Source organism: Dasypus novemcinctus, chromosome 30 (genome assembly GCF_030445035.2).
Source record: "Dasypus novemcinctus isolate mDasNov1 chromosome 30, mDasNov1.1.hap2, whole genome shotgun sequence".
Lineage (NCBI taxonomy): Eukaryota > Metazoa > Chordata > Mammalia > Cingulata > Dasypodidae > Dasypus > Dasypus novemcinctus.
Genome location: NC_080702.1, coordinates 47,454,472 through 47,470,762, shown reverse-complemented (window position 1 = coordinate 47,470,762; position 16,291 = coordinate 47,454,472).

The following is a 16,291-nucleotide window of genomic DNA, read 5'->3' as shown; positions in this document are numbered from 1 at the left end:
AAATAAAAATAATAAAAATTTAAAAAAAGAGGTGGAATGTAAGAACAGAAATATACATCAGAAGATAGGAAGAGGAATTCTCTCACAATTCCTCCAAAAAGTACCCCTTACCCATGTATAAAACCAATCCAGCATTTTGGTAATTGCAAAGGCACTACCCCACTCCTGGTACCAAATTCTGTATTAGTCAGCCAAAGGGGTACTGATGCAAAATACCAGAAATTGTTTGGTTTTTTAAAAAAATGTATTTATTTGTGGTAGAATCTTACAGATACCAGACAATAAAGCATAATTTACTTCCCTCACCAAAATCTATTTGGAACAAGATGGCTGCCAACATGTGTGAGGTTTCCTGGCTTCTTACAATCGGGCAGCTTACCTTTCTCTGCATGCCAACTCCCCGGTGTTCCAGCATAAGTCTTCAGTGCCAAACTCCAACATCAAAACTCCAACATCACAAATCCTTGACAATTAGTGTTTATCATCCCTTTGTGCCTAGTGGTTCAGTATCTTCAGGTGAAGAAGAAAAGAACTATTGGAAATTCTTACAGAAAACTCTTATTTTGTATAAATAAGATAAGACATACCTCTAGAAGTATTTAGGCTGATTCTCTTCCACCCAAGAGTTAGATCACTTCATCTCTATATCTTGTTCTAATTTTCAATCAACTAGAGTGGAAACTTAAGCAAATAATTTATTTAAAGTTATTTTATAGGGACTTTTATAAAAGGACTTATGTGCTCTAGCTTTCCATCCCCTGATATAAAATGTAGTGTAAGAATGTGGATGAATCTAAGAAGTGAAAATATAAGTGAAAAAACAGTTTTCTAAATCATATATTGAGGGGGATGCGAGATACTTATTTGTTTTTATTGAGATAAAATTTATATAACTTAAAATTAAGCCCTTAAATATACAATTCCATGGCTCCTAGAACATACATAATGTGTAACCATCACCATTATGTAGTCTGAAACCTTTTCACCATTATGAAGTCACTCCTAGGCCTCCCTTCCCTAGCCTCTGGCAAGCAATAATTTTTTATCTATGTCTTTGGATTTACTTCTTTTGGATAACTATGTAACTGGAAGCATGCTACATGTGTCCATTTGTGTCTGGCTTTTTTCACCTAGCATACCTTCAAGTTTCCTCCATGTTGCAGCATGTATCAGGGCTTCATTTCTTTTTTCAAATATGTTTATTTTTTTAAAAAATTATTTGAATAACATAAATGTTACATACAAAATATAGTGGATTCCCATATGCACTGATCCCCACAATACCCACAATTACCCGCATTAACATCTTTCATTAGTGTGGTACATTCATTGCAATTGATGTACACATGTTGGTGTATTGCCACTCAGCATGAAATATAGTTTACTTTGTACGTTAGCCTCACTCCCAGACAATTATGTAGGTTATGGCAAGATATATAATTGCCTGTATCTCTCATTGCAATGTCATTCAGGACAATTCTCAAGTCCCAAATATGCCCTTGTATTACACTGGTTTTCCCTTTTCCTGAACTCAGAACTTCCAGTTAACACTGTCTCCACATCAATGATATAACATCTTCCATTACTATAATCACAATAAAATTACAGTAGATACCTGTAAGTTGACTCTAGTCTATGGTACATTTCTTTGTATGAATGGATACTATGCATATAATGCATTTTGTTTATTTTTCATTTGGTGGGTATTTGGTGGTTTCACCTTCTGACTACTTTGAATAGTGCCGCTATAAACATTCCTGCAGATGTTTTTGTTTAAGCATCTGTTTTCAATTTTTTGATGTTTATATGTAGGATTTGAAATGCAGAGTCATATGGCAGTTTTATGTTTAACTTTTTAAGGAACTGCCAAAATGCGTTCTAAGGCATTGGCACCATTTTATCTTCCTACAAGCAATGCACAAGGACTGTTTATTTATTAAAGTGTAAAATGATGAAAATTAACAAATGAACAAGTAAAATTGAGAAGATAAAAGAAGTACAGGATACAAACCATTTAAAGGTATTGTGTATCCATCAGGGCTGGGACTTCAAATTACATTGACATGGGTCATTTTCAGGACTTGGCGTTGTCCTGAATGATATTGCAGGAACAGATACAGTACGTTATGTATTCTGCTATAACCCAATTAATGGACTGTAAGAGACTGTAAACTACAATATAAACTGTAATCCATGCAGTGTAACAGTGATCCGAAATGTATTCATCAAATGAAATGAGTGTGACACACCGATGAAGGAGTTGGTCATGTGGGAGGGGTCAGGGTGTGGGGAGTGGGGGTAGATGGGGTCCTATTATATTTTTAATGTAACATTTTGTATGATCTATGTATCTTTAAAAATAAATAATAAAATTTATTAACATTTTAAAAATTCAGTACATTGAACCAAAGCTCTGTAGTAGGCTTCACCAATGTTCTTCTCAGTCCACAGAGTTTTCAGGTAGGTGTAACTTACATCAATGTTACATGGCTACAGGAAAAAAGTGAATTCTGGATTTCAGTCATAAAGTTTCCTCCAAAATATGAGAGTCAAGGCAAGCCTCTGTCCATGGGATACAATTTCCCCATGCCTTATCTGTCCTCTCCAACAAGGACACTTACATCTTGGTCTGTGCTGCATAGAAAACTGAATTCTTAAGGAATTGGAAGCAATTGGATGCTTCACCTACTGGTTCACTTAACATACATGTATTGTACAGTTGAAATGTACCAGTCACTCTGCAAGGTACAGAGTAATAAAAATTGTGTATCATTTTTATTCTTGGCATGCCTATAGAAAGCATAAAATGAATGTCAAACTCATTATGCACTGATTTTTCTATTTATCTCTGTGACAATTTCACGACATTAAAATTACTCTTTGGGAGCATATGTAGCTCAGGTGGTTGAGTGCCTTCTATGCACAGACAAGATCCTGGGTTCAGTCCCCAGTCTTAATACCTCAAAAAAAGAGGGGGGGTTCACATAACAATATTTCTTAGTTATTATAATTATTTTAGAAAATCAATCAAAAGGAAAGAATGGCTTTGTTTTGAATTATTGGGGACAATCATTCCCATATCTCTCTCCATAAAACTTGTTTCCTTCTATTTGTTGCAAGAGAAGTTTGTAATTCAGCATCCTATTTGGAAAAGTTCTGTCTTGCCTATATTCATGAAAGGATGAGAAATTAATCCAGGAGGGATGGTTCTGCCCAATTTTCATTAGTTTCATATCATGTCCATCTGGATATCATCTCTACCTCCTTTGGATCATGCCTTAGATGTCTTCTTCTCAGAAAGTTTTAACCTCTCTTCTCCCAATATAGCCAACTTGCCTGATTTTCTCTGTAATATGGAAACACAAGTGTTTGTAGGTCTCATTCATAATATCAGAACTCAACAGATGTGCATTACCCTTTACTGTAAACAATAATTCACCTCTATCACCAGTTTGGATTATCAAGTCACCTTTAAAATTATTTATATAATATTTTAAATATATAAATATTATGTTACATGGCATGTGATGTTATGAAATAAACTTCGAGTGCTATGTGTGAGCCTGCTTCTTCACAAAGGAAACCTAGTAAGTTCATGTACTATCACTGTACCCGTGCGACCTCTAGATCTATATATGCCTCTGAATCTATACTACAATCCTCACACCCTATGTTCTCTTCACATGGGTGAATTTTCCTATGTTAAGATCCATCATTCAAATTATATGGAAGGAAATCATGATACAAATACAGTTGTGAAATGATGAGGAGTTTTTGTGCCCATGAGTATATGCATAAAACAATTTTATCTTAAGAAATTATAACCATGTTCCCTTTTTTTTTTTTTTACATTTTAGTGTGTTTATTTTTTTGGAGATATATAGATAAAGAAATGATACATTAAAAAAATAAGAGGTTTCCATATACCCAACACACCATACTCCTCCTTGACAAACATCAACAACTTCTTTCATCTTTGTGGCATATACATTGCATTTGGTGAATACATTTGGAACACTGCTGCACTGTATGGATTACAGTTTATATTGTAGTATCAGCGTCCCCCAGTAGTTTAAGTGGGCTATGACAGGATATATAATGTCCAGCATCTGTCCCTGTGATATCATTCAGGACAATTCTGTGTCCTGAAAATTACCCCACATCACATCTCTTCTTCCCTCTGCCTGCCCTTGGCAAATACTTTGGCCACTTTCTCCATATTAATGCTATAGTTTTTACCATTAGTAGTCACAATAGTTATCTAGTAGAATACCAGTAAGGCTACTCTAATCCATATTTTGTGTTCTTTAACTTTTTTTGTCTTTATTTACTTTTTAATGTTACATGCAAAAAATATGAGGTTCCCATATACCCCCCATGCCCCTCACCCAACTCCTCTGCCCATAGCAAACAACCTCCTCCATCAATATGATACATTCATTGCATTTGGTGAATATATCTCTTAGCACTGCAGCACCTCATGGTCAGTGGTCCATACCATAGCCCACACTCTCCCACAGTCCACCCAGTGGGCCATGGGAGGACATACAATGTCTGGTAACTGTCCCTGCAGCACCACCCAGGACAACTCCAACCCCCAAAAATGCCCCCACATCACATTTCTTCCTCGGATTCCCTACCCGCAGCAGCCACCATGGCCACTATTATTATGGAGTAACTGAAATTAGAGACCAAAACCAGAAAAAGTTGGCCTCCTCCTAGGAGGAAGAAGTCCAATGGGATAAATAGTGTATATGGAGTGCCAAAGAATACTTCCATGAGCCAAAATTTGCACATATGTGCATTTTGTTTCTCTCTCTTAGTTCCAGAAAGCTGTGTGGTAGGGGTTAGAGATCAAAGGCTATTTCATTAATGAAGATCAGGAGAATCTAGACCCTAAATGGACAGAAACTGTAAATACTTCCCTGACACCACCTCACATCTGCATTAATAGTCTCAGTGATGTTAAAACAAAATTGCATCTTCCCAAGTGCTCATGAATGCCTCCATCTCCTTGTCATTCCTAAGGGAAGAGCTTCCAAATTTATTCATAACCCAAAGAAGAAATTGTGTCACTGAGAATGCGATGCTTCTGTGATAATGAATGGGTGAGTCACAGAATCTTTTCAAGTTGTAGGAGATGTGGTTGGTGTCAGTGACCTCTTTTTTTTGTTTGTTTTTTGTTTTTGTTTTAGCTTTCTTTTTTTTCTGTGTTTTTTTAATGTTACATTAAAAAAATATGAGGTCCCCATATACCCCTCACCCCCCTCACCTCACTCCTCCCCCCATAACAACAACCTCCTCCATCATCATGAGACATTCATTGCATTTGGTGAATACATCTCTGAGCATCACTGCACCTCAGGGTCATTGGTCCACACCATAGCCCACACTCTCCCACAGTCCCATGGGAAGAAAGTTAAGGAGAGTTTAATGACAAACTGCTTCCAAGTGGAAGTCGCTGATTCTGGAGGGAGATTTTGGGTACAATAAACTCTATTCATTCTCCCATATGCTTCCTCTGGTGTTGGCTCTCACTTATGGCAATATATGTTGACTCTCATTCCATCTTTTTCTCTTTCGGTCAGTCAACATACAATTATTTAGCAACTTTTAAATACACTACTAAATTGTATTCTGGGAATGAACAATTGGTAAGACATTGCTCCTTCTTTTAAAGGACTAACATTTTAACAGGGCAAGAGACAAAGTAATAAACTAATGCAGGATCTTTAATTGGCACAGCAATCCTGAACTTTTTCATAAAACCGATTATTCTTCGTGGAGAGATTGGTGATGGCTCCCCAGGGTCTCTTATCATTGTATTGAATCTTAAAAGAGGATGTGAAATTTTGTTGCATGAATATTGGGCAAGAGCAAGAAGAAGAGTTTATTGGTAGTCAATTAAACATAAGTTGTGCTTAGAAAATCACAGAGTTCTTAATATATGACCAAACAATAGTGGTCAGGGAATAAAAAGTAATACATCAGCTTAGCCAGGTAAACAGCAGCCAGATAATAGGGAACTTTACATTTAGGCAAAAGAATTGATAATGTTCTGAAGGTAGTGGAAATTCATTGAAGGTTTTATTGCAGGTGAAGTCTAGGATCTGACTAGACCCATGGATAGGTCACTCTGGGTGAATGTGGTCCAAGTCATAGAGAAATGCAGAGGTGTGAAAGTAGCATAGTAGAGGTGGTTAATAGTATAGGAATGCTCTTCATTTACAAATTGTTAAGAATATGGTGATATACAGGAACGTTACAACTAATGTAATTGAAGGACAATATTTTCAGTATTTGCAACATTTTTCCATCAGTGTCAAAGAAGATATTTTATTAATTCTAAAGGACATTAATAGGGAACTGTAAGGGTTATGGATTTTTCCTTTTGGAGTAATGAAAACATTCTAAAATTGACTGAGGTGATGGCTTCACAACTCTGATAAACCTGAGAACCATTCAGTGTATGCTTTAGATGGATTTTACAAAGCAGGGGCTATATAACACAGGGAATCTAGTAGTGGATGACTGGCTATGGTTAACAGAACAAATATGAGAAAATCGCTCATCAAATATAACATATATATAATACTACTACAGGGTGATAATAATTGTGTGGTGTGGGTTTGGAGAAAAGGACACCCAATGTAAAACATGGGCAATAGCTATTAGTAGTAACCATGCTTTGACAATGTTTTTTCATGGTTTGTCACAATTGTTTCACAATTTTATGGGAGCCCTGTATGTTGATATCCGTGTTTGTTCGGTAGGTTCACAAATTTTATTATATATTTACTGTTTATGCTCATGTATGAAACAGGAACTTCATTTTAAAAGGTTTAAAAGAAGTGGGAATGGAGAGGTTAGGAATAAATCTGTGAGTGATTAAACCAAAATTTAACAAAAAATTCACTCCTTAAAATTAAACACAACCCTGTACATTTCATATTTGCTCTTTCATTTAACTATATGAAATTGGTAACCATATTTTGAATTTATAGTTCAATAATTTGACTCAGAGGAATGCTATTTTCTGTCTGAGGCATGTAGTGGAGTCTGCAGTCAAGCATAGAGTTTGTTGCTTCCAAATTATATGTATTTCACCAACATATTTCTTTTTTAATAAAATGTATTTTGAATAGAGTTACTCTACATAAATTTTGTGAAGGTATATACAGAAAGTTTCCCACATTATGAGTATTTCTCACCCAGTATATCCCATTAGATTAGGGGGTCATTTCTCCTTAGGCTTCTCTGTTCTGCAACAGTTTCTCAAATTTTCTTTGTATTGATGACCATGATAATTTTGAGGAGATTGTTAGGGTGCTTTTTTTTTTAAACCAAAAATATGGACTTTATTTACTTATTTATTTTTACCTATTATTTTTTTTAAATGTTACATTAAAAAAAATATGAGGTCCCCATATACTCGCACCCCCTCTCCACACTCCTTCCACATCAACCACCTCCTTCATCATCATGATATGTTCATTGCATTAGGTGAATATATTTTGGAGCACTGCTGCACCACATGGATAGTGGTTTACTTTGTAGCCTACACTCTCTCCAAGTCCACCCAGTGGGCCATGGCAGGACATATAATGTCCAGCATCTGTCCCTGCAATACCACCCAGGACAACTCCAAGTCCTGAAAATGCCCCCACATCACATCTCCTCTTCCCTCTCCCTACATGCAGCAGCTACCATGGCCACTTTCTCCACATCAATGCCACTATTTCTTCCATTACTAATCACAATAGTTCCATAGTAGAATATCAGAAAATACACTACAATCCATACTCCATTCCCCCAGGCTGTGGACCCTGGGATGGCTATTCCCACTCCCTTTCTATATCAAGAGGGGGCTTAGGTTCCACATGGATGATGGATGCAATTCTCCTGCTTTCAGTTGTAGGCATTCTTGGCTCCCTGGTATGGTGGTTGACCTTCTTCACCTCCATGTTAGCTGGCCAGGGTAGACCGTCTGATTTATAGGGTACTTTTTAAAATGTCTCTCTGTTGTGGTTTGTCTAAGTTTTCTCTCAGGGACTATGCAGGAGGGAAATTTTGGAGGAAGAACACAAAGTTAAAGTGATATTTTCATTGGGTCATATCAAAGATGTGTATGTGTGTGTGAGCTATCACTGTTTATGCTAACTTTTCATGGCTGAGATAGATTTTGTTAGGTTTATCCACTGTAAATTTACATTCTCCCTCTCTTTCATGCTGTACACTGTGTAAGCAAGTCACTATATGCCGTAGAAATTTGAGGAGCGAAGAGTTAACGGAGTTAATGAACTGACTTCTTAAGAGTAGAATATTTACACAAATTATTGTAATTATCATGGGAGATGCTATTCATTCATTCATTCATTTATCCAATTATTCATTAATATCATTATGACTCACTCACATTTATTTTATACTTTAGGTTATGATCTAATACTAATTACATATTTGTTGTTAAATTCTTTGAACTCTGGCTCTTGGCTGTCCCTGAAAGAAATTGCCATACTGTCTTCCAAAGTGCCTGTGCTATTTTGTACTCTCAAAGCAAAATGAAAATTTGTATTGCCCCTCATTCTCCCTGGGAATTGGTTTTGGCAGTTATATATATATTTTAATCATTCTAATAGGTGCATTGTGGTATCACAATGTTGTAATTTGTATATCTCCTTTGGTGAGGTTTTGTTCATATATTTCACTCAATTTTAATTGGATTCCTTGTTTCTTACTGTTGAATTTTAAGGTTTTTAGTATGTTTTGAATTCAACTACTTTATTATACATGTGTTTGGCAAGCATTTTGTTGACTTGCCTTTCAATTCCTTTAACAGGGTCTTTTGCTGAGCTGATTGTTTTAATAAATCCAACATGCAATTTTTTTTCTTTAATGGATCATGCCTTATTTTTTGGTGTGTAGTTTAAAACCCTTTGCCTATCCAAAGCTCTTTAGATGTTCTCTGGCTTTTTAAAAAAGATTTTAAGTCTTCCATCTTATATTTAAGAGTATAATGTATTTTGTGGTTAAGTTTTGTCAATGGGGTAAAGATATGTATGCTTCATTTTTAATACATGTGCAGCCTACTGGTCTAGTACCACTTGTTGAAACCGCTGTCTTTTCTCCAATCATTTACCTTTGCTCCTATCCCAGAGATAAGTTGACTTTATTTTTGTGTGTCTATTTTTGGGTTCTTTCCTGTTTCATTACTCTAGGTGTCTATTCTATCACCAATAGAATGTTATCTTGATTGTGTAGATTTATAGCAAATCTTTTTTGAATAATAATAGACTCCACTTTTAAGGAAATTTTAGATTTATAGAAATTATACTGAAAGTTTAGGAATTTCCCATATTTCCCCCCACATAGTTTCCTTTATTATTACCATCTTACATTAGTGTGTATATTTATTTCAATTGATGAGCCAATATTGAAACATTGATACTATCCAAAGTCTACATTTTACATTATGTGATCCTCCAATGTTGATCTTGTTCACTATTGTGTTGGCTACTCTTTTGCCTTTTCATAAATCCTTAGAATACTTTTGTAAATATCTACAAAATAGTTTATTGAGAACTTGTGATTGAGTTGAATATATAGATCAAGGTGGAAGGACTGACATGTAAACAATGTAACGTGAACCATATATTGATGGGATATAACATAATCAACTAGAATACAGTGCTTGTGCACAGTGCCCATTGACATCATTTCATAGACTGTTCATATCCGATATGAATATTTTGTCAACTTTCCTCCCATAACATTCAGAGAGGGCATTTAATATATTTGTAATGTAGTTAGATTGTTTTTGAATACTTTTTGTACCTTGCAAATGAATTTTTACTTCCATACATTAATGTTCCCTCTTTGTGTTGTCTAGTTTAAAGGGCTTTGGCAAAGGCATAATGCCATGTGCCTACAATTACAGTATAACGCAGAATAGTTACATCTTTTGAAAAATTCCCTGTACTTGCCCTATTCAGTTCAACTGCAATCCCCCTAATCCCCTGGCAACCACTGATCATTCCATTGTCCCTGATGTTTTGCTTTATCCTGAAGATCATAAAATATGCTGATATCTTACCAATGTAGTATTTTAGACTGACTTCTTTAACAGCAATCATTTGAGATTTTTGCTTGTCTTTTGTAGGATCTTTTTACTTATGCTTTATAGACTTCTGTATATCTTTTTGGTTAGGATTCTGTTCAGATTTTTGCTTGTTTTTACATTGGGTATTTGCCTTCTTATTGTTGGATGCCAAAAGGTCTTTGCATATTTGAATTTAGGAAATATTTTCCCTAAGTCTTGGATTGTCTTTTCAATGTCTTTTACTGAGAAAATTTTTTTTTATGTTTAATAATGTAAAACTTAGAAAATTTCTTCTGCCATGGATCATGCTTTGGGTGCTATAACTAAACAGTCATTGCCAAATAACTGGCTTCTTGGTTTTCTCATATTTTCCTAGAAGTTTTAAACTTTGCATTTTATTTGTAAGTGTGTGACTCAAGTAGACTTACCTTTTCTGAAATGTATACAATCTCTGCCTAACTTTGATTTCTGTTTGCATGTGTGCATCCCATTGTTCCAGAACCATTTGTTGAAAAGACCACACTTTCACCTATGAATTGATCTTTTCCCTTTGTCTCATGTCACTTGAATGCATTTCTGTGAATCTATTTCTGGATTCTTCTCTAATATTAGTTTATGTGTCCATTTCAACAATATCATAATGCTTCATTATTACATTTTTAAATAAGTCTTGAAATCAGTTACTATAATCCTACAACTTTGTTCTTCTTCAGGCTTGTTTTGGGTATCTAAATAGTATCAGGTGGAATAGGTCTTAAAACTTTGATCTTTTTCTACAGTATTATATTGGATTTCTAGTTTTTGGGTTTTTTTGCCTTTCCATATAAACTATGTAATTATTGTTTCAATGTCCTCAAATAACTTGCCTGTATTTATAATTAGATTGAGATGAATGTACAGATCAAGTTGGAAAGACATTGCATTTTACTAATATTGTGCCTTACATATTTTAAAAGATAATATTTCTAATTATTTATTTAATACTTTTCATTATAGCAACCTATATACAACTAAAACTTTTCCATTTTTTCTATTACCAAGTATACAATTTTGTAACACAAATTAAATTCAGAATATTGTGCTAGAATCAACAATAACCTCTTTCCAAAAATTTCATCACAAGGTACAAAATGTTATTTTATCATTTTTTTGAATAAAATTAATTCTTAAGAATTTGTAGTTAAAAGTGTTGATAGAGAATATCTTTCCAATTATGTACTTGCATTGCTAGTCAGAAATAACATCAAGGTGAAGCAGGAATGGGCAGCAGGTAAACAGCTGCTTTGCATGTATGAGTACAGGGTTCTCTCCTTGCACATCATTTAAAAAGTAGAAGCAGGATGATTGCTTTCCCTGGTATTTTCAGATAAGAGGCACTAGATCTATGCCTATATAAGAAGAAATTATTATAATGTGTTTACTCACCATAGCATTTTAGTTAATCAGGTGATAGATGCTTAGGACTAAATTTGAATTTCTTTTATCTCTTTTCCAGCAGATACATCAAGTAAATGAAATGGAAAACCAAACATGTGTTTCAGAATTTATCCTTTTGGGACTTTCAAATGATATAAAAATCCAGTCACTGCTATTTGGGATGTTCCTGTCCATGTACCTGTTCAGCTTCATTGGGAATCTACTCATAATCCTGGCCATTATCACTGACTCCCAACTCCACAAACCCATGTACTTCTTCTTCTCCAACCTGTTTTTACAGATATCTGTTTTACCTCCACCACTGTTCCAAAGATGCTGCTGAATACCAAGACAGAGATCAAAACCATAACTTATGAAAGCTGTCTCAGTCAGATGTATTTCTTTATCCTTTTTGGAAAATTAGATAATTACCTCTTGACTGTGATGACCTATGATCGCTTCATGGCCATTTGTCACCCCCTGCACTACATGGTCAACATGAACCTTCAGATCTGTGGCCTCCTACTACTTGTATCCTGTTTATTGAGTGTTTTGCTTTCCGTTTTAAGTGATGAAATAGTTTTGCAGTAGTCTTTTTGTACAGAGTTGGAAATAACTCACTTCTTTTTTGAAATTAATCAGATAGTTTGACTTGCTTGTTCTGACAAAGTCTTCAGTGATTTAGTGATGTATTTTGATGCTGGACTTCTGAGTGTTATTCCACTTACCGAGATCGTTTTCTCCTACTCTTAGACTGTATCATCCATTTTGAGAATGCCATCATCTGGGGGCAAGTATAAAGCATTTTCTACTTGTAGGTCGAATCTATCAGTTTTGACCTTGTTTTATGGTACATGTCTTGGAGTTAATATTAGCGTTTCTGCTGCTACCCAAAACTCAAGAGGTAATGCAATACCCTTGGTGATGTACATGGTCATGATTCCAATCCTGTACCCCTTGATCTACAGTCTCAAAAACAAGGAAAAAAGCAGGCCTTAAAAAATCTCACCACCTGGGATACATTCCTGTATAAAATCATGTTTGTGTCAAGTTAAGATGTTTTCTCATAATTAACAGAAGTTGAACATGGGAGATCTAAATCTAGATACTTTTATTTGTACGTAGAAAGATAGTGTGCTACATGCCTAGTTTCTAAAATTCTCTTTAAATTTTGCACATCAAATCACCACTTTTTCAAGTAATTTCTTAATTTCTTTAAAATCATTTGACCTCTCTGATTGTAATCATTGTTGAAGATAGAATCTTCTGTCTTGTAGAGTAAAATGGTTAGTACTAGTAATTGGTTGTTTGTTTCTCTCCTTTTTGGGTAATGAAAATTCTGTACTATTGATTGATGTGATGAATATAAAACTCTGTAATTATACCAAATGCCTTTGCTTTTAAGCATTTTAGATGGATTGTATGCCTTATGAATATGTTTCAATAAAATTGATTCAAAATGCAATATAGGTATTTTTTCCACTGCCAGCTGTAGTTTATCTCAAGTGTTAATCCCAAATATTAGTAAATAATATCAGTGTTTTTTCATAAACCTGGTTTTTCAGTGAGCTAGAAAAAGTCTTATGCATTGTTCATCACCTTAGGACAACCTGAATTTAAAACTAGTAGAAGGAAGAAAACAAGATTCATTTGAGTGAAAAAATGAAATAGAAAATGGAAATAAAATTGGTGTGTCCATGAAATTAAAAGTTCTTGGAAAAGATAAAATTGCAAAGGTTTAGATAAACTGAAAAGAAAAAAAAATAAGAATATGCCAATTGCAAAATATAAATAGAAATTGGGATCATTGCTAGATATTGCACATATTAAAACAATTATGGTCAAATACTATGAATAACTCCATGTTAATTATCTAGATAATCTATTAATGAACAAATTCCTAGAAGCACACATCTTACCTAAATTGACTCAAGAAGAAATAGAAGATCTCCACAAAAATATAAAAAATTAAGTCTTTCAATCAATAATCAAAAAACTCAAAATAAAAAGAATTTCAGTACCATGTAACTTCAAAGTTGAATTCTATCAAACATTCAAAGAAGAATTAATTCCAGTATTTCTCAAACACTTCCAAATTGAAGACAAAGGATATCTTCCCAACTCATTCTATGAGGGTAATGCTAATGTGATACAAAAACTACCTAAAGACTTAAAAAGGAAAGAAAATCTAGGATCAGTTTCTTTTTTTAAAGTAGCTGCAAAAACCATAAAAAACTTAGTGTATTAAATCCAACAGAATATTGAAATAATTGTCCTCCCTGACCAAACAATATTTATCCCAGGATGCAAGGGTTTTCAACTTAATGAAATCAATGAGAAAAGTAGAACAAATAGCGTAATCAAGGGGAAAATCACTTGAAAACCTCTGTTCATTCAGAAATTGCATTAGACAGAATCCAATGAACTTTCACAATAAAAATGCTCAGAAAAAATAAGAATGATGGGTAAAGTCCTCAATATGTTAAAAGTCACATATATATATATGTTCATATTTTATATACACAAACATATAAAAAATGTGTATATATATACACCTAATCCTATACTCAATGCTGAAAAAGTGAAAAATTTCCCCATGAGTACTGCAGCAAGACAAGCATATCTGCTTTCATTCTTGCTACACAGTATTGTAGTGGAAATAACTGTCAAAGAAATTATGCACTAATCCTTTTAAAAATGCATCTAAATTGGACAGGAAGAAGGAAACAATTTGAATTCAGTGATGACATGATCCTTTATATAGAAAGTAACCAAACTTCCACAAGGAAATTTCTAGAACTCATATTAAATATAGCAAAATGCAAGCCATGAGATTAACACACAAGAATGAGTTGTATTGCATTCACTACCAAATAATATTCCCAAGTAGAAATTTTTTTAAAAAATTCACAATAATATCTAAACAAATAAAATAACTAGAAATTGTTTTACCTAAAGAAATGAAAGACATATACTGAAAGCTACAAAATACTCCTGCAAGAAATTAAAAAAAAACAAAAACAAAAACCACACACCTAAGTAAATGGAAAGACAACCTGTGATCATGGACAGGAAAAATTAAAATTATTAAGATGCCAATGCTCTTCAGTGCTTGGTATTAATCTCTGAGTTCCATGGAGGCTCATCTCTGGGAGTCGAGTCCTATACCATGGGTTGGGGGAGGTAGTGCATTTATACACTAAGTATGTCTTACAGGGAGGCCACATTTGAGCAAAATGGAGGTTTTGAGTAGGTAACACTTAGCCAGTTTCTAATACTAGGCTATGTTCCAATTTCACCAGACAATGTTCAAAATTACAATAATCAATATCAAAGTCCAGGAAAAATTGTAGGTCTTCCATCACTAGGCGCTGCCCTTGTAATCAGGGAATGCTTGAAGTTTTATTAAAGAATGTAGCAGTACTCCCTAGGGTGGGAATTAAATATTCTTTTGGTGAATATGTGGGTCTCCAGACACCAAGACAATGAGCCTTGAACACTGGAGCATATTGGATATGCATTAGAGGCATGCTCACGTCTCTGCCTTCCTTATACCCCCCCATTACCTACACCCCCATTAGTGATCTTCCCTGCCACATATGTGACACTTCTGTGATCCAAATCCCCACCAAAACCAAAGCCAATAAAACATATAAAATAAAAAAGAAACTGAAATATTTTTAAAAATAAATAAAATCAAAAGAATTTAAAAAATCAAAATAATATTTTTCAGACACTGTATTTCATCACGGTAAGATTTGATGCTTTATATGTACAGTAACAATTTCTTCCTTATATGCCTTATATGCCTCCAGTTCCCTTTATAAAACTTTATTTTCAAAGAAAATTCACAATACAGAAAAGTCACAGAGAAGTTATAGGACATTCCCATATTCCCCATAAAGAGACCTTGGGCAAATGTGGGAAATGTTCAGAACAATTAAATTTTTATGGCTAAGAGTTTTCAATATGAGTCAGCAGATCATTCATAGGTTCCACTTATTCATGTCTTAACAGGATCTCTTTAGTTGCCAGAGAAAACGGTGTCTCAGTGGGATTCCTGAGTGCTTTAGACATCCAGACACTATAAACAATACAGGCAAACACAAGAATTCAGCACCATCTCAGTCGGCCTTACTCTGGATTATGCTCCCCAGTGTAACAGGCTTTGACACATTTCTAGTTTCCATACACATGGCTTTCCTACCCCTATTATTTGATCCTATAATAAGCATTATACTTTTAAAATATAGGTCCCAAAGACAAATCTTTGGTCTCTTCATGTGCCAGGTGAGCCCTGAATCTCAGCAGAGTTACATTACTACTCTCCAGTTCACAGAATTCATCCAGGAAAACTAAAGAGGGAAAATGTCCATTTAAAGAATCACAGATTGTCCACAACTGCAAGCAAGATAGTTCCATCCTTCTGTCCCAAGGGACCTAAGCACCTGCTCAGTTAGAAAGAGTCGGTATCACTATCACAATATCCTCAAGTTTGGGGAATGGACAATGGTCTAAAATAGACTTGGTATTATTCTATTATAGACTTACTACTATTCTAGCAAAGGATGAACTTTTATCATTGATGTAATGGCTGTGGCCACCAGAGATTCTGATGGGAATGGGACGGAATAAAAGGCGTAGCTTTGAGGCATTTTGGGACACTGAATTGTCCTGCATGACATTTCAGTGATAGATACAGGCCATTATATATTTTGTCATAATCTACAAAATTGTGTGGAGCAGAGTAAAAACTATAATATAAACTATAGTTCA